The sequence below is a fragment of the Notechis scutatus genome, chromosome 6 (genome assembly GCF_049901735.1).
Source record: "Notechis scutatus isolate UNSWTSFEM ecotype Mainland chromosome 6, rNotScu1.2, whole genome shotgun sequence".
Taxonomy (NCBI): Eukaryota; Metazoa; Chordata; class Lepidosauria; order Squamata; family Elapidae; genus Notechis; species Notechis scutatus.
Window position 1 is genome coordinate 40,769,959 of NC_142014.1, and position 22,102 is coordinate 40,792,060.

A 22,102-nucleotide genomic window follows, 5' to 3' on the forward strand; every position below is an offset into this window, starting at 1 on the left:
TTTAACTGAAGTATGCTTATATTACTTGATGTTCTAGACCAGTTAATGGTCTCTAATGAACAACCTTGGAAGTTAACATAGTGTTTCCCATATCCTTCATGGAAAAAGATGCAGGTAGTGCACTGACATATTCAGGATACATATTTTCAAGATGACTTTTCAACTAGTATAGTGAAAACATATGGCTGAGAAGAAACACAAATGTTATGTTGTATGGTACAATGTGAATGGTATATTGTAACAGATGAGCTATGAGCTGTTATAAAATTTCATTTCAAGAAACAAAGTGTGATATCCTTTAAAATGCCAAGTGATTGTTTACTGCATTCTTTAGCAATAAAACAAAATTTGTAGTAATAATGTTTTCAAGCTTAGGATATAAATTAGTCGTTTACCATTAAAAGGACATAAAACTAAACATTGCTCATTTATCTGTGAATGTAGTTTATCTTAAGCTCTTGAACATTTAACTCTGTCTAATCAGTGTCCTTGGTAAGATAAAAAAAAGAAATCCTGCAGGCTAGCATGCCAAGTTATGAAAACCAGTCAGTCTCACAAAGTAGGATTTATCACTGTAGTGAAATAAACTAATTTCAGTGGATGATGTTTCAAAAACCTCACAGTTTCAGAATAAGAAGTTGTACTGTTATGTTTACTGAGAAAAGACAAGATGGCGGTCCAGTCTTTTTAAGGCAGGGGTGTCAAACTCACATCATCACTGTGGCATCATGTGATGTATCAGGACTTTTTTCCCCTTCACTAAACCAGGCATAGATGTGGCCAGCTCGTGATGCATCTGGCCCACAGGCCGGGAGTTTGACAACTCTGTTCTAAGAAACCAAGTCATTTATCATATTTGAGTACAGCAGATTGTGTAAGGCTACAGAGAAGATGACATGTCATACATATCATTCTCTTTTGAATCACCATTTTGCAGAATCTTTTGTCTGAAGCAGTTTTTACTTTGCCTTGCTTTACCTTTACTTTATGGTAGATGTGATTCTCCTTACATTCATTTTAGGATGCCTAAAACAACTATTTTTTTTCTATTTGAATGGGCTAATAATATGAGCTACCAAAGAAATTGTCCTACCTCCTAGAAATGAGCTTGCACTCCAATGACCTTCATCACAAAGGTTTCCTGATTTTGGAATGTTTGTGTCATTTCAAATAATCATGGAGGCTTTTTGCTACATTTGACTTATATACATTTATAATCAACTGCCACTTACCAAACATATTCAGAAATTGTATTTTTTTAATAGCTCAAAGTTCAGAGTTGTTAAAATCAACAATTAATCCTAATGAATAATAGGACTGCTCTAATAATCCAGTTTTAAAGAGGCTCTCCTTAAAGAAGCTATATGTTTCTTGGGGTATACATATATAAATTGAGGAAAATATGTACTTTATTTAGGAATGTATTGCAGGTGTAATATATGCACTTACTCATAGTCCAAATCACATTTTCTCTTATGTATCTGCTGTATTAAAAATAATCATGTTTATGGTTTCTGAAGGTTGATAAAAAGAAAATCCTGTTCTAAGAAACTTAAATTTTAACATGTTCCATTTTGGATGGAAAAGTTGAAAGAAGGTTCCCCACCTTGAAATCCTGGAAAGACTAAGCGGTAAATTAATCATTCATCTTTTGGGAAATCTGTAAAGAGGCTATACAAAGGCCTCCAGTACTTGGGATATATAAATTCTATGCTCTGAATAGCTTCTGTCTTTAATGTGTAAAGCACATAATGGCTCATATATAATGTGTCTAGTCCTGTTTTTACACGCAGCACTTTTATTCCAGGATTATCAAAAACCATTCAATTCAAAATAACATTGTCCACTAAGATTGCATTATATTCTCTCCCTCCCCCACTCCCTCCCTCTCTCCCTCTCACACACATACACACACAGAGTACATATTTTGTATGGATATTTAATTTTTGCTTTTTTTTTGTTTTTGTTTTGTTTTCGACATAGAGCTTTAGTTGCTTTGGCATGGACTTGCAGTTTTTTTGGCAGGCAGTCTGAATTGCTCTGCATGGAAGTATTTACTGCTAGATGAATAATACCTTGTCTCCTTGCTGTGCAATTGACAGAAGGAAAAATATGTCTTGTGGGACTACTAGGGAAATACAACAGACAGTGACATTATTATAAGATTGTGTGCTTTGTATTCTAATAGTGCATAGATTGCACTCAGTGGGGGACTAGGCAGTCAAAAGCAAACATATGACAAGAAAGAACTGATAGTTCTGATTATGAACAAATTTCTGAGTTTGATGTTTGATTTATTTTAATTATGTTGACCAATGGTATAGCTCTGAAATATAGTGATTTGCTTTTAAAAAAAACAAATGTTCTTATACATACTTCTATTAAAATTAGATAAAATAGAAGTTTGCATGTTTGATGCTGTAGTTCACTAAGGAATTGGACTAAAGATTGTTCTGAATGGTGATCCTCAAGAATAATCAGATCCATACTTGATGTACATAATATGACAATACGTGATATGAAACAGTATGTATCATCTGGCCAATTCATACAATAGGAAGAACACTTCTAAGATAGATAATGGAAAAACAAGTCTGAAAGTATTCTGAAGTATCAGCTGGAAAGTGAGTTTATATCCAATCCATCTGAACTTTCGTTCTACTTTTGAATTATGAATATTCTGAGGTAACCTGTGGCTCCCGGGCAAAATGCTAACTTATATTTAATTGGATATTAACTGATAAATGCACACAATGAACAGATCCAGTATCAATAACTTGATATTGCTAAAGTCTAATGTGGATATTGAAAGAGTGGAACATGGCCCTAGTTGCCATTTTGCTCAAATTTGAAGGAAGTTTATTTTAGTGAAAGGGACAAAAAGCCAAGTAAAAAGGAGTAGATATGGTGATTAGGTATATCATTGCTGGAATACTGGGATGAGAAAAATGACTGCTGACTCCAAGAATGTTAAGAAATTGATTATAATATTTGATGGTATCAGGATAATAAAATATATTGTAGCAATATAAATGTTAAATGTGATATTCTGCTTCAGAAAATGTACTTACTGATTTATTGACCAAAAACTTTGCATTTTCATTTTACATAAATTAGAATAAAAGATACCCATTCAACAAACTATCTTTATAAGATGTTTTTCTTTCAGCCAGATGTTCAAAAGTAATTGTTAGATGCATATTATATCCAACATAATCTCAACATCACATAAAAAAGGATTAAAATAAGACCTTGCTTAGTAAACCCAGTCAGAACTATATATTCATAATTCACATGTCTTCTTTCATCTATCAACTTTTGTGATTCTTTAGAGATTTTATTTAATTATTTAAAACATTTCTATAGCTGCCCATCTTATATGAAATGCTGGACAGTCCCCAAGCTGACTTCCTTCTTTTTGTTTCTAGGATATTTCAAAATAATAGTTATTTAACTTTTATCTTCTGCTTTATTTTCAACCTGAGCTGTTTTTTCTCTGAACTGATTACTATATTAACTTATAGAAAAAGACATTTGTAGGATTCAGTGCTTTCCTCAAAATAACAAAAGCATCATCACAACTTTTTGATAGAAGCCCTGCATTTTGCTTTCCCCTATTATTTCAAAATGTAAAAGTCACATAGATAGAAATTATTGTCATTATTTTTAAGGAATATCATCTCTATATTCCCAGTCCAGGTTACCAAGCTATACAATTGTCAGAAGTTCGACTTAAACATATTGTTCTATTGTTTTGTTAATAATTTATTGGTAATAATTTTTCTATAGCAATCTATTTTCTTTTTCTTACTTCTAATGCTGGTCAGAGACATAATAAAAAATGTAAAGTTCACATATACTTAATGTCATGATAACAGGTCCAGAAGCAGCTGACCTTCCATCACAATTGTAGAAGTCTCTGCTTATATCCTGACTCAATCGAGTGTTTTTTTTTTCCACAAAAACAAAAGTCCTTGTTAACATATTTCAGGAAGCATTTGGAAAACTAGTGGAGTTAATTCATTTATATTTATTTAACTTATATGCCACCCATCTCACCTGGAGGAGACTCTAGTTGGCTTACAATAATTAAAAACCAATAAAAATGTTAAAACAATAAATAATAACATTCAATTAGTTTAAAATTAACAAGATGGGAAGGGAGGGAGGGAGGGAAGTGCACACAGGGGCATGGAATTACCTCCAGAATAATGCGCCCCCATTGGGGCCCCAAGCCAGTTGGCAGAGCCAGGTCTTTAGGTCCTTTTGGAAGGCCAAAAGATGTGGATGCGGATCTTACCTGGGAAGCACTATGTTCCAAAGAGCAGGAGCCATGGTAAAAGAGACTCTTCTCCTGGACCTTACCGGACAACATTCCTTGACTGATGGGGTCTTATATTTATTTAATAAAAAGTCCCTTTAAACTCAACCAAACTTGCTTCTGAATGATATAGATAGGAACATATTGTAAAAATTATTTATTATGAATTTAATCATTATTATTTATCATAGCACCCTGGAGTAGTCAACACCCCAAATTAAAGGTTTTTTTAATAATCAAAGAGAAATCTAAAGCTTTCTTAATTCAGTATGTGTGGCCTAATTGAACCAGTCACCTGTTCATGTTCCAGAGTATTAAGGTTTTCAAAGTATTTTATACAGATAAAATAAATGTGTCTTTACTGTGTCCTGGTGGAGGAACAAGCTTTTGCAGAATCTACTTGCTATCTTCTGAGAGCACAAAATTTAGCACTTGCACTAGCACTAGTACTAGCACTTAGACTTATATACCACTTGACAGTGCTTTTACAGCCCTCTCTAAGCAGTTTACAAAGTCAGAATATTTCCCCCAACAATCTGGGTCCTCATTTTACCAACCTCGGAAGGATGGAAGGCTGAGTCAGCCTTGAGCCTGGTGAAATTCGAACTGCCAAACTGCTGGCAGCCGCTGATCAGAAGTAGCCTGCAGTACTGCATTCTAACCACTGCACCACTGCAACTCTTTTACCTTATAAATATTGATTGGCTGCAATGACCACACTGTGCCTACTGCTTCCTGGCATCCAATAAAGTCAGGGTTGGAGTTATCAATTTGATGGAGCCCTGCTAGTATACCTCTGATGCAAAGGTTAATGAAAAAGAACCATGGACATTTATGTGAAGACTTATTGGTGTCTAGAACTAAAATATGATAATGAGTATTGACACCCTCCCCCTGGGATGTGTTCATTTCTCAGATCAAAACAACTTTGGCTCAGCCCAGGTACTTTGGTACAATAAATTGTCCATGTATTACATTATGTTGATTTGATAATGTGTGAGTGGGTTATTGAATTTGTTGTGCTTTAGGAACACATCTTGGAAGAAGATACTGAGTGAGTCTGATGGTTCACAAATGTTTAATTAGTGTCTCTTTTAGCTTTATGGGGTGTTTTTGTTGTTGGGTTGTAAGCCACCCATAGCTAGGCTTTAAGATGGGCACCTATAGAACTGTTGCAAATAAATAAATAAACAAATGAAACAATTGAATATAATGGGGAAATAATGAGTTGGAAGATGCCATTTATATTGCTAAATTCAACCTCATTCTAAGTGCAGAAATTGGTGCTCTTATAAATATCTCTCCTGCCTTCTTCAATTCACAAAGTGAAGGAAAACTTACCATGTTTCTAAATAATTGGTTTTCACTATTGAACTGCTGTTATGGTTTAATTTAACAGTCACCTAAGGTCTGCCTTCTTTTAATTTTCAAGGATATTATTTTGTGCCCTATATTGTATGAGTTATACAACAGGTATTGACATTCCTTTCTGTGAAACTCCTTCGGATTCTTAAGAAGTGGTGCATATCTTCCCTTAGTTGTCTTTTGTACTAAAATAAGAGTAAACCAAAGGGACTTCAGCAGTTCTGCCTTTCTTTATTGCCTTTGTTACTTCTTACCCTTTCGTTACTTACTTGCCTTTACTAGTTGATACACTGTATTTTTTACATACTGTATTTTCTTATTTCCTTTTTAAACAGATTTAAATAAATACTCTTGTTCTTAACATTTTTTTCCTGAAGTCAAGTCATTGTGAGTTTAGCTTTCCTGGTATTATCCCTACAAGTCCAGGATATCTCTATTTATTTATGGATATTTGCTAAGGGCTACAGGCAGATTATAGCAATGTATCATTCAATGAAAAGATCTAGAGTAATTAAAATTAACAATGTATAATTAATGTAATAAAATAACAATATAATATTGGTGGAGCAATAATTATGAATAAAAAATAACTGATGATAGAAATGTATTAACTATGAAATATTTTGGGGAAGAAATTAGCCAGTTTTGCAAATAATGCTATGAGTGTGGCCGGTCTAATATTTTTTTGGGAAAACTATAAAGGCAGAACTACACCAAAAAATTCCAGTTCTCAGCATCTCTTAACCATGAAAATGAAAAATAACCAACAGTCTCATTTTTTTAACTTACACTGCAACTTCTCCTTTATTTCTATTATTTCCCCTTTTTAAAATAACATGTATTCTTCAGTCCCTACATTCCAATAATGAGAATCACTCAGTGATGACTCAGATATATTTATTATCTCACATTTCCTTCCTTAAATAAAAGTTACTATCCTGTGGAGTTATTATGCTCGCTGAACTTGGTTGTTTGCTTGTAGATGTTTCATTATCCAATTAATAATCTTCAGTGCTACTGAGTGTGGGGTTTTCTCCTGCTTATATCAGTCTCTTACCTTGCCAGTGTTGGTAGGTATATGTTTTCCCCTTGGTAGTTTGTTGCTTAGGTTTACTCTTTTCTTCTTGATCATTTGTCTGCTGTTAATCCCTGCTTATCTTGGTGTTCATTTTTATTTATTTTATATACCACCATTATTTTTACAAATAACTCAGGGTGATAAACATATCCAACACAACTTCTTCCTATTTTCCCCACAATAGCAACCTTGTGAGGTGAGTTGGGCTGAGAGAGAGTGATTGCTTGAGAAGATGTCTTTGGTCTTTTTTCTTTGTTTGTTTCCTTCTTAACTTTTTATTGTGTCTTTAAAATTGTGTGCAAACGTGATTTAGCTCTATGTGTCTATGGATGGCCGATTTGTCTAAGTGCTAAGCCTCCAGAAATTCCTAGCATTTTTTGATTCAGTTTGATTTTGGATGCTCGCAATTTCCCAGGTGAAACTATGGTTGTCCACATTAAGAGTATTCATCATGTATTATAATTGCTAGTGGGTGTTCATGGATATTCTCTGTTAGTCTGCCTGCCTATCTATCCTACACAGTGACTGTTATAACTTCACAGTAGATGACTTCTTCTTTTTCCCTTCGGCTACTGAAATTTGTGATTTCCTAAAGATGTTTTGGAAGACTTTGGTTGGTTTATCTCCTACAGTGAAGCTGTGTGGTTTTATCATCTGTTGGTAATTTGTGAGATATTTTTGGTGTATGGTAGGGTCCTGTCCTTTTCATAGCTTGTGTTGGTTGTGCTGTAGTGGGTTGAGTCATCAGGCATTTACTGATAAATTTTTACTGTATTTTAACTATTCTTTTTTATTAGTTTTACTACCTTTTAAAACTTGTTTTTTATTATTACTACTGTATTTTTACTGCAGAACCAATTTGGTGTCCGGTTAAAACTTCAGGCTAGAAACTGGGAGAGTGTGAGTTATAGTCCCATCTTACCCATGAAGCCAGTTGGGTGACCTTGGATCAGTCATTTTCTCTCAGCAGTAGGAAGGAGGCAGTGACAAACTACTTTTGAAGAGCCTTGCCAAAAAAACCTATAGGAATTTGGCTAGGCAATCTCTAAGAATTGGACACAACTGAACAGAAAAAAAAATACTTTTCATTATTCATCATATTTCTCATACAGAAAACATTCACATTACTTTATGAAAGTTGTGGACTTTGTGAATTACTTTTATTATGAAAAATTGTGAATGATTACAGGCCACAATATAGTTTGGCTTTTAATTATGCACTACAAAAGTTTTCATCTGGAGTCCTTACTTAAAGAGCAATAATTTCAAATCCTTAAGGGTTCATTCTCCAGAAGACACATTGTTCCAGTCTTTATGAGAGGCAATTCATTTCTTACTAGCAATTCCTCCAGCTTGCAACAGTGAACATATTCCCAGAAACTAAACACTTTACAATTCCATTTTTTGCATTCATTTTCTTTATTTTTGTATCCTTTTTTCTGATGCGTTTATGGATTAAAAGAATAGGTTAAGTCCCTCCACATTCATATTTTTCAGCTTCCTTCCTACAACACTGAAGTCTTCGGAGATCTAGCTGATCTTTGCAGAAAGGGAATTGTCAGTGGGCTTGATAGGTTTTTGGCTGCTGCTTTATCTATGCTTCTTGCTGATACATTATCTTCTTTTCTTCCTAGTAAAGAATTACTAAATACCTTCTCTCTTTGTCTTCTTGTAGCAGGTGCATCTTTTCTGTTGTTTTGGGGGGGGGCATTTTCTCATCTCCCAATCAATTTCTTGTTTTGTCCCTGCAGATTTCTTCTACGAAAGCCTGGAAACTAATTCTGAATTCCAACACTACGTTTCTGTTTCCAGTTGTCATTCTCATTTACTGGATTGGTTCTTTTTATGTTGATCCTTTTGCAGAGGCAGATTTCCCCCTCTTTCAATTTCTAATAGCATTTCCTTTGGGGCAGGGGGGTCTAATAGTTCTTTATCTTTTCTTATGAAGTAAAGTGGTATCTCTTGCTACTCTAATGCTCTTCAAGCATTGCTTGAACTTAATAAAAATACATGCCAGGTTCCTTTCAGGCAAGAACATCCAGTACAGAAAAAAAAAGACATTTATCCTTGTTTAATTTTAGAAAACACTATTAATTGAAAGGCAATGCTGAATAATAAAGACCTTGAGAAATACATAACTAAGATAATAACACTAAACACTATTACTTTGTAGAAGTGCTACTTTGGGAATTGTTAACTAAGCTCTGCAAATGCTGTATTTCTAGAGCGCTAACTATATATGATTTTATATGTGTGCTTGTATTTGCAGTTAATATACAACTTTTGTAATTCTTCTATTAGCATAAATACATACAAATGTATTAAATCCTGCTGATAAAGCAGATTCACTGAATCCAGAAAAAATTCTCAAGTCATAGACTTGGAAGTACTATTTTACATGGTTTCACGCTTAGCCTTTCCAGGTGGACTAAATAGGAAAATTGAGCAGATGATCTAATTCCACTTTATTGTAAGGCTACATTAACAGAATCTTGCAAGGCTGATAGTACAGATTTCCCACTATCTCTTTTACAGCCTGAGAAGTTAGGGAGACTCCTTTCTCAATCTCTTTCTCTGTCCATCATGCAACCATGGACTATGCTGTCTCTTATCTGATTGTTTCCTGGGCTGCATCTCCCCCCCCCCCCCACTGCTACCGCCCAAGATTATTCCCCTATTCTGTTCAGGGTAAAGTGATGTCAGTATAATTATATTTGGTTGTATATTTTTAGCACATGCCAGGCAGGAAATGTCCTTACCTATTGTCTATTAGGGATTGGATGGAAGGATATACAGACCACACCAAAACCTCAGTAAGACTGATTTATTGATGCTGGCTTGGCTTTAGGCAGAGCTTTACTCCCCATGAAGCAGCCAGTCAGTTTTTAGCTTGATATATCACCAAAAAATAATGGATATAAAAAATATTAACAGAAGAAATAAATAAAGTATAACTCTAACTTGTCTTATTAAACTACTACTTTTTCTAACAAAAAAATGGCCTAGTAAATTGCAATGAGAATAACAGTTCCCTCCACCCACCAAAAATACAGTAATTTAGCCTTACAGCTTCCATAAGCATGTATTGTGCAATCAATAAAAGGTGGTTCTTTTTCTAGATATATATTCTAGGTCAGTGGTCACCAACTGGTGGGCCGTGGCCCACTAGTGGATGGCGAGAAAATGTTGGTGGTCCACAGAGAAATGTCACTCCCAGAGCACCCCCCCAAAGCAATTAATCCAGGCTGTGCAGGAACACCAAGCTGCACCTCCCACATGGCCCGCAGGAACCTTCCCCGCCTATTCACTCCTTACCTGGCAAACTTGCCTGCTAAGTTGCTATTTTTCCTTTTTATCCCCTGACCATCAGCTGTTCTGCTGTGCCAGGAGATTTAGATTAGCTAGAAAGCAGGAAATTGTTGGATTTCTTGCTTTCCAGCTAATCTTTAGATCTTCGGCTCTGCAGAGCCGAACCTTCCTTAGGACTGAAGGTTCTATTATTCAGTTGTGGGCTCAGATAGCCAATGGCAGAAACACAGATCTCTAAGTGAATCTGTTTTTCTGTGAGCAACTCAATCTGCCTGCTTGCTTTGCCTGATTTGGGGTAAAAGTTGCTCTTTTTATATAAAAAAATCAATATTTACATACAGGGTATGTTGTGAGTTTATTTTGTGAGTTTGCTTGCAAGCAAATTTTATGTGACAGACTCAGATAGTCGATGGCAGAAACACAGATCTCTAAGTGAATCTGTGATTCTGTGAACAACTCAGTCTGCCTGCCTGCTTTGCCTGATTTTGGGTAAAAGTTGCTCTTTTTTAATAAAAAAATCCATATTTACATAAATATTGATAATATTTACATACAAGCCATGCCCAGCCAGTCACATGACCACCAAGCCACACCCACAAATTAGGCCACGCCCAAGAACCGGTTGTTAAGAAATTTGAATCTCATCCCTGCCTGTGTGTGTGTGTGTGTATGAGAGAGGGAGAGGGAGAGAGAGAGGTTAGATCAGATCTCTCTCTCTCTCTCTCTCCCACCAACGTCAGCAAGCTACCGTCAGTCAAAATTCATATTAGTGGTCCCCGAGATTTAAAATTATGAGTTTGGTTGTCCCTGAGGTCCAAAAGGTTGGTGACCCCTGTTCTAGGTAGAAGACAGAATACAAATATCAATAATAACAGTTTCCAAGACAAATATCTCACTAAACAAAATGCTAATGTGTAACTGTTTAGTATACAATGTTTTGATACATAGGTGGTCAACTACAAACCCGAGTTGCTCTCTGCAAGCTAGTTTTTAATGGTTGTGTTTTGCTGTAAGCTGCTTAGCTTCTTTCCTCTCATCCGTAATAGCTTTCTTTGAATGATACAGTTAGGCGGCTAGGTGAGATTGAAGGAGCTAGTATTGTCCTTAGTGTAATGTCAAAGCACTATGAAACCAACTCAGCCATAGGATTAGGTTGCTTGATCTTTGCTACTATTGCTGGCTTACTTAATGATTTATTTCTGGAACAATTAACATGCTTAGACTGAGGTCTTGTGCCCAGTTATCTGAGAGTAAGAATAATTTGGTTTTCTTCCAGTTAATTTCTATAAAGTTTGTTGTGTTTAATATCTTTTAGATTAAAACATCTCTTCAAAAACCACTGAGTGCATTTTAGAAAAATCATGCTTTCTGTCTGTTTTATGTACTGCACTTCTTTTTACATTGAATGGTAATCAAATAATTACAATGGTCCATCCAGCATAGCTTCCGGCCATAATATACAATGAACTGTTGTTCAGCATTTTCTAAAAATTATAATATTCCCTCTCCCGGTGCTTAATGCCACAGTAAATTGATAAATATATCTAGTATGAATTTACTCATAGTTAATGTATAAGAATGAAAATGTTAGAGAGTAGACTTTCAATCTGGCTAACATAAACTAATGCATGACGCATCTAGCCCACGAGCCATCAGTTTGACACCCCTGACCTAGAGGAAGGATAATAGCTTCCAGATAACAATGGAAATTAGGGTTCTTAACAATAAGAAATATTTAAAATGATTGACATACAGTGTATATTTAATAGCACATGGGTTTAAACAAAAATAAACCCAGTTTTTATATAAACAGCTTATTTATCTAGCAATTGGTGCCCTGATAGGTAGTATCCTAATTTGGGCCAAAGTAAATAGCATCCTATGTGTGAAACACATGCAGTGTTAAATAAATATCTAGGAACAGACTAGAGAGGAAATGTGTTTGTGTTATAAAAGGGCTGGAAGCTTTTGGCTCAGTTATTTGGAATATCTAGTTCCAAATTCTCTACTTTAGTTCCGCCAGGTCATTATCAAGTCCCAAAGCAGGTAGTGCTGACAAGGTAAAATTGTGATGTTCTCAATCATCGTTAATTTCTCTTCTAAGGTTGGAAGACAACCTATGCAGGAAAGTGAAAGAAACTAGGGAAGATCCCCAATAAACATCCTTCAATCAGAATTTAAGACAACAAAATGAAGTTTCCCCTCCCTGAAAAAAATGCAATCTAATTTTAGTCACGTGTAAAGCATGATAATTCTAGTCATCTTACTCTTGGTAAAATTTTCAAGAATTTTGACTGGAATGCTTCTAACCTAGGAGACTCCTTATAAATGCACAGCTAAGAACTATCTAGCACTGAACCCAGAACTTTGGCTTTAAGTAGACCAGCAGTAGAACATCAAAATAGAATCTATATATTTAGAGGATTTTACCTGCTTGATGTTTCTTGTTAATCACTTAATTGGGGCTTTAAAGCATTTCTTCAAAATACCCATGCTTTTGTTTTGGAATAATGTTTCCCTATAAATTATAAACTACTTCACATTTTACCTTTTGTTTTTTATATTTCTCATTTATTACTTTTTCTGTATTTCATCAACTTCTCCATCTTGAAGTTTCTTGATTCCTTTCCTTTCAACTTATTCACTCTCCTTCCATTTATCTTCCAATTCAGTTCTTTTTTATTCTGTTTAAATGATTAAGCCAGCAGATGACTCATACTGGTCACTTGCTTTTATATTTGATCTCCATGAGTTATTCTTAATTCTGTCTCTTCAGTCTCACCACATACTGCCTCACCACATATGCTTCTTAAGCATCCTTCATCCAATATTTTTTTTTATTTTTCCTGTCATAAAGTCTCATTTCCATATAGCAAAGACAGTAGAAGTACTCTCTTATACAACTAACATTAATTCCTCACCATATATTACATACTGCTACTACCTATCAGCATTTGCAGATCTTAAATTTTCTCTATTTTCTCATCTGTAGTAAATGCTACAAAATCTGTAATCCATTGAGTACATTTCAGAGATATTTCCTTATCTAAATAGAGAAACACAATGACCACAGATGTGCAAAAAATCAGTGGGGGATCAGGAATGACTTCCAACTTCCTGTTGACTTGTCCCCATTGAGTTTCCTTGTGGGAAGGTGGCAGTGAGCATTGGAAATCTCCCCCACTGTTCTTTTTTCCCTCCCTCCCTAGCAGTAATTCATAAGCTTGTCTGCAACTCAACTGAATTTTTGATGTCTTTAAAATGTATTTTGTTTCAGCTGAAGTGTGGTAAGATAGAGTGATTATAGGTAAAAAAAAGGTGTCATTGTAAAGTAATTAACAGTTTTCTCTACTGAAAAGAGTCTTGTGATGCCCACTGACTCTTGTGATTGCTTATTGATCAGGGAGTTATGATACTGAAGCAAGCCATTGTTATAGTTCAGTTATCAAAGTAGTACATTGCCAAATAATGTGACCTTTCGACATGGGGTCAAGATGGGAATAAAGTAGAAATTGTACACAGCGGTAAATCCAGCAACCTGAACCAAAGAAAGCTAGATGGATTGTTGTCCTTGCCAGTGCTACATATTTGCTGCCAGCAAAATATTTCACTTGTGATTTAAATCTCTATAATAAAACTAAAATTCTGAAATACTGATCGTAAAATAATGTTAATGTATAATTTTGTGAAATTCTGACTTAAAGAGAAAAAACATTTGCTCTGAGTTGGGACAGCTGAACCAGGTTTCTTTTTTAAAAAACTGCACTTATAACAACAGTTTTAAAAAATGCCTTTCTGAGTCTCCTATAACTTAATTTATAACAAGAAATAAAAAGAACTTAAAAAGAACTTATAGTAATGGAATGATCCTCCCAAAATTATAAAGAATGGAAAAACAAAATTGTGCCTCTGTTCTTATAATTGTATGTATATATACAGTTTTGGGTAAGAGCAGGGGTAGGCTTCAGAAATGTTAGCAACAAGTTCTCTGCCCAGTTGCTGGGTGGGCATGGCCTAGTCGGCCTCCTGCACCATAGCTGGGGGTGTTTTTGCCCTCCCCAGGCTGTGGGAGTTTTCCTCGAGCTTCCAGGAGGGCAAAAATGGCCTCCCCGGGTTCCAGAGGCTTCCTGGAAGCCAGAAATGGGCCCATTTATGGCCTTTCTGAACTTTCAGGAGGCCCATTTTTCACCCTCCCCCAAATCTCCATGTGTGCCCTGCACTTACCTGCATCCAAAATGGGCCGCATGGGGACTCCTTGGAGGGGCCAGCCATGAGTGGGATTTGGGGGGTTTTCCGAACTACACAAACTCTTAGCTAGAGGATCTCCCAAAATCCTGCGAACCCCCAGCAGCCCACCCCTGGTAGACTCTTGTCAGAGTTTATAAGTAGAGCTAAAAGTCTGGGACAGTATTTTTTCCAAGGCACCATTTACTGAATAACCAAATAGCTATCCTTCACAACATATACAGTATGTTTATACTTATGTACTATATTTACAGCACAGCATTAATCTTTATTTCTGTAATAGTTCCTGCAGTTTCAGAGACATCTGCCTGGTGCTAACATTACTTTTTCATGCCAAATAATTTTTTATTAAGTCTATGTGAAGCAACATAGATTCCTTACTGAAGTGAAGAGGTTTTTACCTCAACAAAACAATTTGACCTTGAACTATTTCATGTCAGTACTGTAAGACAAGATTCGTTTCATCCTTCTCCCCAAGTACTGGTTGAAGCGTTTTCAGGCTGGGTGGCTTTGAAATTATATCCAGACTGAAGATGACATGGTCATTTGCTTTTAGAAGTAAAGGAATAATATATCTTCATGCAGCACCTTTCAGGATTTGCTTCTTTAGCAATTCATCGAAGTCTGCTACATTAACATTTACATGCTCACATTTTTATTAATATTCATATTCAGGTTTTACTAGTCTGAAAGTTGCTTTTACTTTACTTTTAGTTACTGCATTTTTAAAATACCTTTAAAGTTTTTCTCCTTTCTTAATATATAAAATCTATATATAACATGAGGAGCACTATCAAATATGTGTCTCCCTCCCATCTATCTATATCCCCTTGCCACAATTTTCTGTCAATCTATTTACACTGCTCAAAAAAATAAAGGGAACACAAAAATAAGACATCATAGATCTGAATGAATGAAATATTCTTATGAAATATTTTGTTCATTACATAGTTGAATGTGCTGACAACAAAATCACACAAAAATTATCAATGGAAATCAAATTTAGCAACCCATGGAGGTCTGGATTTGGAGTTACACTCAAAATTAAAGTGGAAAACAACACTACAGGCTGATCTAACTTTGATGTCATGTCCTTAAAACAAGTCAAAATGAGGCTCAGTAATGTGTGTGGCCTCGACGTGCCTCCCTACAACGCCTGGGCATGCTCCTGATGAGGTGGCGGATGGTCTCCTGAGGGATCTCCTCCCACACCTGGACTAAAGCATCCCCCAATTCCTGGACAGTCTGTGGTGCAACGTGGCGTTGGTGGATGGAGTGAGACACTGATGTCCCAGATGTGCTCAATTGGATTCAGGTCTGGGGAACGGGCGGGCCAGTCCATAGCATCAATGCCTTAGTCTTGCAGGAACTGCTGACACACTCCAGCCACATGAGGTCTAGCATTGTCGTGCATTAGGAGGAACCCAGGGCCAACCGCACCAGCATATGGTCTCACAAGGGGTCTGAGGATCTCATCTCGGTATCTAATGGCAGTCAGGCTATCTCTGGCGAGCACATGGAGGGCTGTGCGGCCCCCTAAAGAAATGCCACCCCATACCATTACCAACCCACTGCCAAACCGGTCATGCTGGAGGATGTTGCAGGCAGCAGAACACTCTCCACGGCATCTCCAGATCCTGTCACATCTGTCACATGTGCTCAGTATGAACCTGCTTTCATCTGTGAAGAGCACACGGAGCCAGTGGCAAATTTGCCAATCTCGGTGTTCTCTAGCAAATGCCAAATGTCCTGCACGGTGTTGGGCTGTATGCACAACCCCCACCTGTGGACATCGGGCCCTCATACCACCCTCATGGAGTCTGTTTCTGACAGTTTGAGCAGCCACATGCACATTTGTGGCCCGCTGGAGGTCATTTTGCAGAGCTCTGGCAGTGCTCTTCCTGTCCCTCCTTGCACAAAGGCGGAGGTAGCAGTCCTGATGCTGGCTTGTTGCCCTCCTACGGCCTCCTCCACATCTGCTGATGTACTGGCCTGTCTCCTGATAGCGCCTCCATGCTCTGGACACTATGCTGACAGACACAGCAAACCTTCTTGCCACAGCTCACATTGATGTGCCATCCTGGATGAGCTGCACTACCTGAGCCACTTTTGTGGGTTGTAGACTCCATCTCATGCTACAACTAAAATGAAAGCACCGCCAGCATTCAAAAGTGACCAAACCATCAGCCAGAAAGCATAGGAACTGAGAAGTGGTCTGTAGTCACCACCTGCAGAACCGCTCCTTTATTGGGGATGTCTTGCTAACTGCCTATGCTTTCCACCTGTTGTCTATTCCATTTGCACAAAAGTATGTGAAATTGATTGTCAATCAGTGTTGCTACCTAAGTGGACAGTTTGATTTCACAGAAGTGTGATTGACTTGGAGTTACATTGTGTTGTTTAAGTGTTCCCTTTATTTTTTTGAGCAGTGTATATTAGTGCTACATACAAGGGAGGAATGGATATCAAAGTTATGACAGAGGGTGCAGCCATATTAATTAAATGAGGTAAAATGTGTTTCGAGTGGCAGTATGCTGCTTTGATGGAATTTCATATAACAAAACTTTTAAAAAATCATTCCTTTTATCCAGGCAACTTAGTCACATTTTTATTGTAAAATAATAAGCACTACTAATATTATGTCCAAGTGACTGATGTTGAAAACTTTCATCTCTCATTAGTACTAGTTTTTACTAAGATAAAGTCTCTTTTAATTATTTTTAATAAGGACAATGCTGGCTGTTTTTCTTCACATATTTAAGTAGAATTTATGCTTATTTGTGTGTTATATTCTGCAGAATAAATCCTGCATTGAACAGAGTTTGAACTAGGAAACTGTAAAGATCCATTTTCACATAATATATGTACACTAGAAAAATATATATCAATAGTTATTCTACTTTAAGTGTTCCTTACAAAACAGCTTTTCTGTTTACCTTTAATTGTAAAGAGTAAGTTTCATCTTTGGGTTTATATGTGAATTATATTCACCAAAGCTGTAATAAAATGTTGAAAAATTAAAGCAATAAAATAAAAGATAAAGATAAAGATAAATGGAAAAACAGCACAGTTTAAATTTAATTTAATTTTATTTGCATGTATTTTGTTTATCCTTTGAACCAATTAACATTGTTAAACTAAATACAACTAATAATATTTTTATTACCTGTAATGATTGGAAGAACGTTTCTATAATCATAAAGTTTTCACTTTATTTGGAATTGCTAACATTGACTTGAAAGAAACTTTATCCATGATCATACAATCTGTACACAATATTTCTTTAGGACATAAATATTTTAAGAAGGCTAAATTGATGTAGTGGTTATTAGGCTAGAAACTGGGAGACTGTGGGTTCTAGTTCTAGCTTGGTGACCTGACTTTCAACCCTAGCAAACCCATTTCAAAAGAAAAAAAAATATTTTCAAAAAAACTGCAAGGACTTGTCCATGCAGTCACCAAGAGTTGACTTGAAGGCACACATACATGTTTTAAGAATTACTGTTCACTGCTCATAAAATAGCATGGTTCAAGGATAATAAATATATGCTAAATTTTAAATTGTCCTACTCATTAGTATGAGCATAATATACCAATGTTGTACTTATGTTTAAGCATACTACTCTTAATAATATGGTTTTAATTATGCTTGTTGTTTATATCAGAAGATTCTGTTTGGAATCATTCTGAAATTTGGAAAATTTCCAGGGAGAGCACATTAATACTTGACAGCTTGCTATTTTTTTTTCTTTTCACTCTCTTTTTTCTGCCTTTTTAATTATTTTTAAAGTACTGTGTATTTGCTGGTTATACTTGTGTTCTATATATTGCTGACCAGCACTGTTATTGTGGCTAAAAGATTCTCAGCCAGAACAGTTAAAAATGAAATATATAAAAAAAAACCACGTCAGGTGGTTTCAAAATTTAATTTCTGTCATGTTAGTGCAAATTCCTGACTTCAGGGAGCCATGACTTGAATGGTGGCATTTCAGCTGTAATCTCTGCTTGCTGACTGCTGCTACAAGCATAAAAATTTGAGCCATAATATTTAATGAAATCCCTTCAGATTAAGCACTCACTGCGGAAAAGAAACGTTACTAAGCTTTTTTTCTTTACTAGTTAGCATAAGGGTTGATTTTTTAGGGAGAGAGTGTCCAAGAGACAGAACTATGAGTCCATCAATAATTTACATTTTTGTTACCTGGTATTTAGGATTCTGTTGCCATAGCAATCCATCTGTGCCTGAACGGATAGTATTTTAAATGGAGGTTGTGATGGGATCCACATTTAAACTGTGTGCTAATCTATAGATCTGTGCTGTAACTTCTTTTAGCTCTGGTAAATCATTGCTCGTTTTTACAAAGTATTTTATAGCTTCTTGAAATAATGAAGTTAAAATTATAGATACAAAAGTTTTATTAAATGTACTGTGTAAAGTTGGTAAGCATTGCATGCTGTTTAAGACTAAACATTTTTCTGTGAGATTAAAATGCAACAGAGATTATGGTAGGAGCTTGATTTACTCAGAAATAATCCTGCTATTTAGCTACATGCATTTTGGATTATGAACTGAGACTGCTGTCTGGATTACTAGTACCTTCTTTAGACTTTTGCTGCCTAAAGGAAAGAATGCTTTATTATTTTCTTCCTTCATATTAGAACCAGCAGTTAAAATATAATGTTGATACACCACATACCTACCACTTCTTGCCTTCATTTGCTGGCCCTTCATATTTTCAGTTGAAATAGACCATTTCACCAAGTGAACAAACCCAAGGACATTTTGTTCATTCTACTTTGAACATTTCTTGGATTATTTTTCTACATAAATAATACAGGAATATGTTATATATTCTTTTATTGGATGGTCACCTCTCTGTTCCTATCATTGTATCCATCCATACTATGCAACTGGGATGATCATTGTATGGCAAATTCAGGCAGATGGAGAGTTCATTGGTAATTTCCACCGTTTGTCATCTAAGGGCCATTTCAGAGTTTATGAGCCAAACAGCCTTTCTATAGCTTCCTTAAAAGTATCAGAGTAAAATGAAAACAGTATATGTTAGTAGTTCAACGATCAATTTAAGGAGGAAATACTTGTAGTCTCTCCATGCCTGGTTTATAGAAAATTATTTATATTTCTTTTTTATGATATGATGAAGTTCTTCTGTTTTATATGCTCTATATAATATCTTATTTCTAAGCACATAGCAAAGCAAAACAGGCCAGAAAATCTTAATAATATTTAATTTATATACCAGTTTAATTTTGAGGAAATGATTTGTTTGCTACAGTTTCTAAATATAGTAATTCATTTCATTCAAGCTGCCTGATGAGTGGAAAGTTACTTCCCACTAGGAAAGTTAGAATTCACCCCTAGGCAGTGGCAGATTTCTGGACACAAAGAGAAAATATCTGCTCCAAACTCTGCATAGGCATCAGGAAACGCATCCAGCCAATAAACTTTCAGCTCCAATCAGTCACCTTAACTCCTCTCCGAAACAAAGAGATTAAAGGGTCATAAAAAGAGCAAAAAACAATTCAAGACTACTTCGTGGCTGAGCATTTTGAACTTTTCCCAAGTTTTCTTTTGAGACATAGAATCATTCAGCTGGAAGGGATCACTGAGGAATTCCAAGGCGGTTTGCTTTCTACAGGGAATAGTGATGATGAGGTACCCACTATAATGATATATGGACTCGTATTAGGAATTCACATACTGTACATCATACAATTTTATTTTATTTTATTTTTTAAAAAATAGTTTATTAATTTTTACAATTAAAACCAAACAACAATACATACACAAATAAGGAAAGGAAAGGAAAGGAAAGAGGAGAAGGGGGAAAGAAAGGAATTTTGAAAAAAGAAAGAAAAAGGAAAAAGGAAAAAAGAAGAGGTTACAAGGTTAAAAGCATTCTTATTTTTACAGTTTGCAAGGTCTTCTTTTTTTTTTCCATAACCTTAATTTATGTCATGTACCCACACCTGTTCTTTACTTATATCGCTACTTCATTATTATAGGTTGATACTTTTCTCTTATGCCTTATGATATATAATTTATCTTTGGTCAATCCAATTATACCAACAATTCCAGCTATCATAATATAGTGAAGTGTCTTTGTTTTTCAGCGCCAAAGTCAATTTATCCATTTCTGCACATTTTGAAATTTTTTCAATAATCATTTCTTCTGATGGAGTTTGATGTTGACAATTTTATTTTCTAAATGTAGTGGGCTGATGACACATATAAGTAGATCTATTCTGCAAAATCTGTTATTCCATTAGTTCTTTCTTATGTATTCATTCGGTATATAATGCTAAGAGTTTTTTTTTTCCATTTCCTTCTGCTGTTGACTAATTTTTTCATTCTATTTGTCTTCAGGCTTCTCCAGAATCAAATCTCAGTGAAACCACTCATCCCAATCCATAGAATCTTATGAGTAAATTAAACATATGATGCACATTATGTGTTTTATTGCTCCAGAGTCTTGAAAGAATCCTTTCTTGTTATAAAAATATACTGCATTGTGATGTAATATTGCAAAAGGCAGGCAGTTATAGCTAAAATCATTATATTCTGCAGTATTTCTCATGAAAACAAAAGATTCTCTGAAACATTATTCAAATTAATTCAGGATCTTATAGTTGACAGATGTTGCAATAACAGTTTAGGAAATACAGTTGTCATTACAAGATTTCACCCTGTGCAGTGGACTCAAAGGAAACATAGCCATGGATGGATGATTTAATGTTCCAGTATGTTATATAAAGAATTATGGGTTAAATATAAGAAGATGGAAGCAAATGGACACTATTTTTACAAAATAATATTTTCTTATCCCTGTTTTTTATGAGACAGCAATGATTTCAGGAATTGAAATTAGAATTGGAGACAAGAGTGTTTTACTATTATGGGATGGGAAGGGGCAGTTTATCTTTATGGCATCTGATATAGAGAGAGAGAGAAAAGGGAGAAAGCTAGACTAAATGTTTTAAAATAAAGAGATAAAATTAATAACTTTCCTTTTTTCATCTTATATAATTACATGATATATGGGGAAAATGATTATGAGCCTGATTAAAATTTAAATATTTGTATTATTGATTTTCAACTTTCCTTACACTAGTTTTATATTTTAAAAATATTACAGGATTGTTTTTTTTTTTAATCCATTTAAAATTCTTCAGCAGTTTTTCTTCTATCTCATGTTTTCCTATTATCCTGAACAGAGTTTTGAAAGGCCAAAACTTAAAAGTTAATAGCAAACCATGTAAGCCATATAAGTAATAGCAAATTAATTTTGCAATGGAAATATTTATAATAAGAAACACTCCTTTACTATGGCTTTCTAATGTGGTTATATCAGAAAAGCTGACATAGTCCCCACTCCCATCTTTACCATATAAAAGTTCGCTAATAACCCTGACCCTTACAAAACAATACCTGGGATTTTTTTGTGTTGACAAAACATCTGTACAAACATGTAGCAAAAGATAGCATTATGAAAGAAACATTTTTTTCTTACTGAAGATTATCCATACAACCCTGTATAAAATTCTGTGGAATTGTTTATACAGAAAAACTCTTCCTTGTACACAGTCTAAAAAATCATCCTAACCACCTCATCTGATAAATTAAGTTGTACTGAAAATGACAATGCATCAATTAATTTAAAATGCCACAATACTATTTCTCCTTTTCCTATAGTTGTGGCCAGTCAATATTAATTGTAGCAGATAGTGGCAGAGTAACACAAATCTTATTATATGGCAGGGAT

The 22,102-nt window shown here is 35.3% G+C and overlaps 1 protein-coding gene across 2 annotated transcripts in view; it reads left to right on the plus strand.

Moving 5' to 3' along the window:
• The window catches only part of SYT1 (synaptotagmin 1), a 235,727-nt gene that overhangs the window by 34,562 nt on the left and 179,063 nt on the right, over positions 1-22,102 (plus strand). The window lies entirely within an intron of this gene.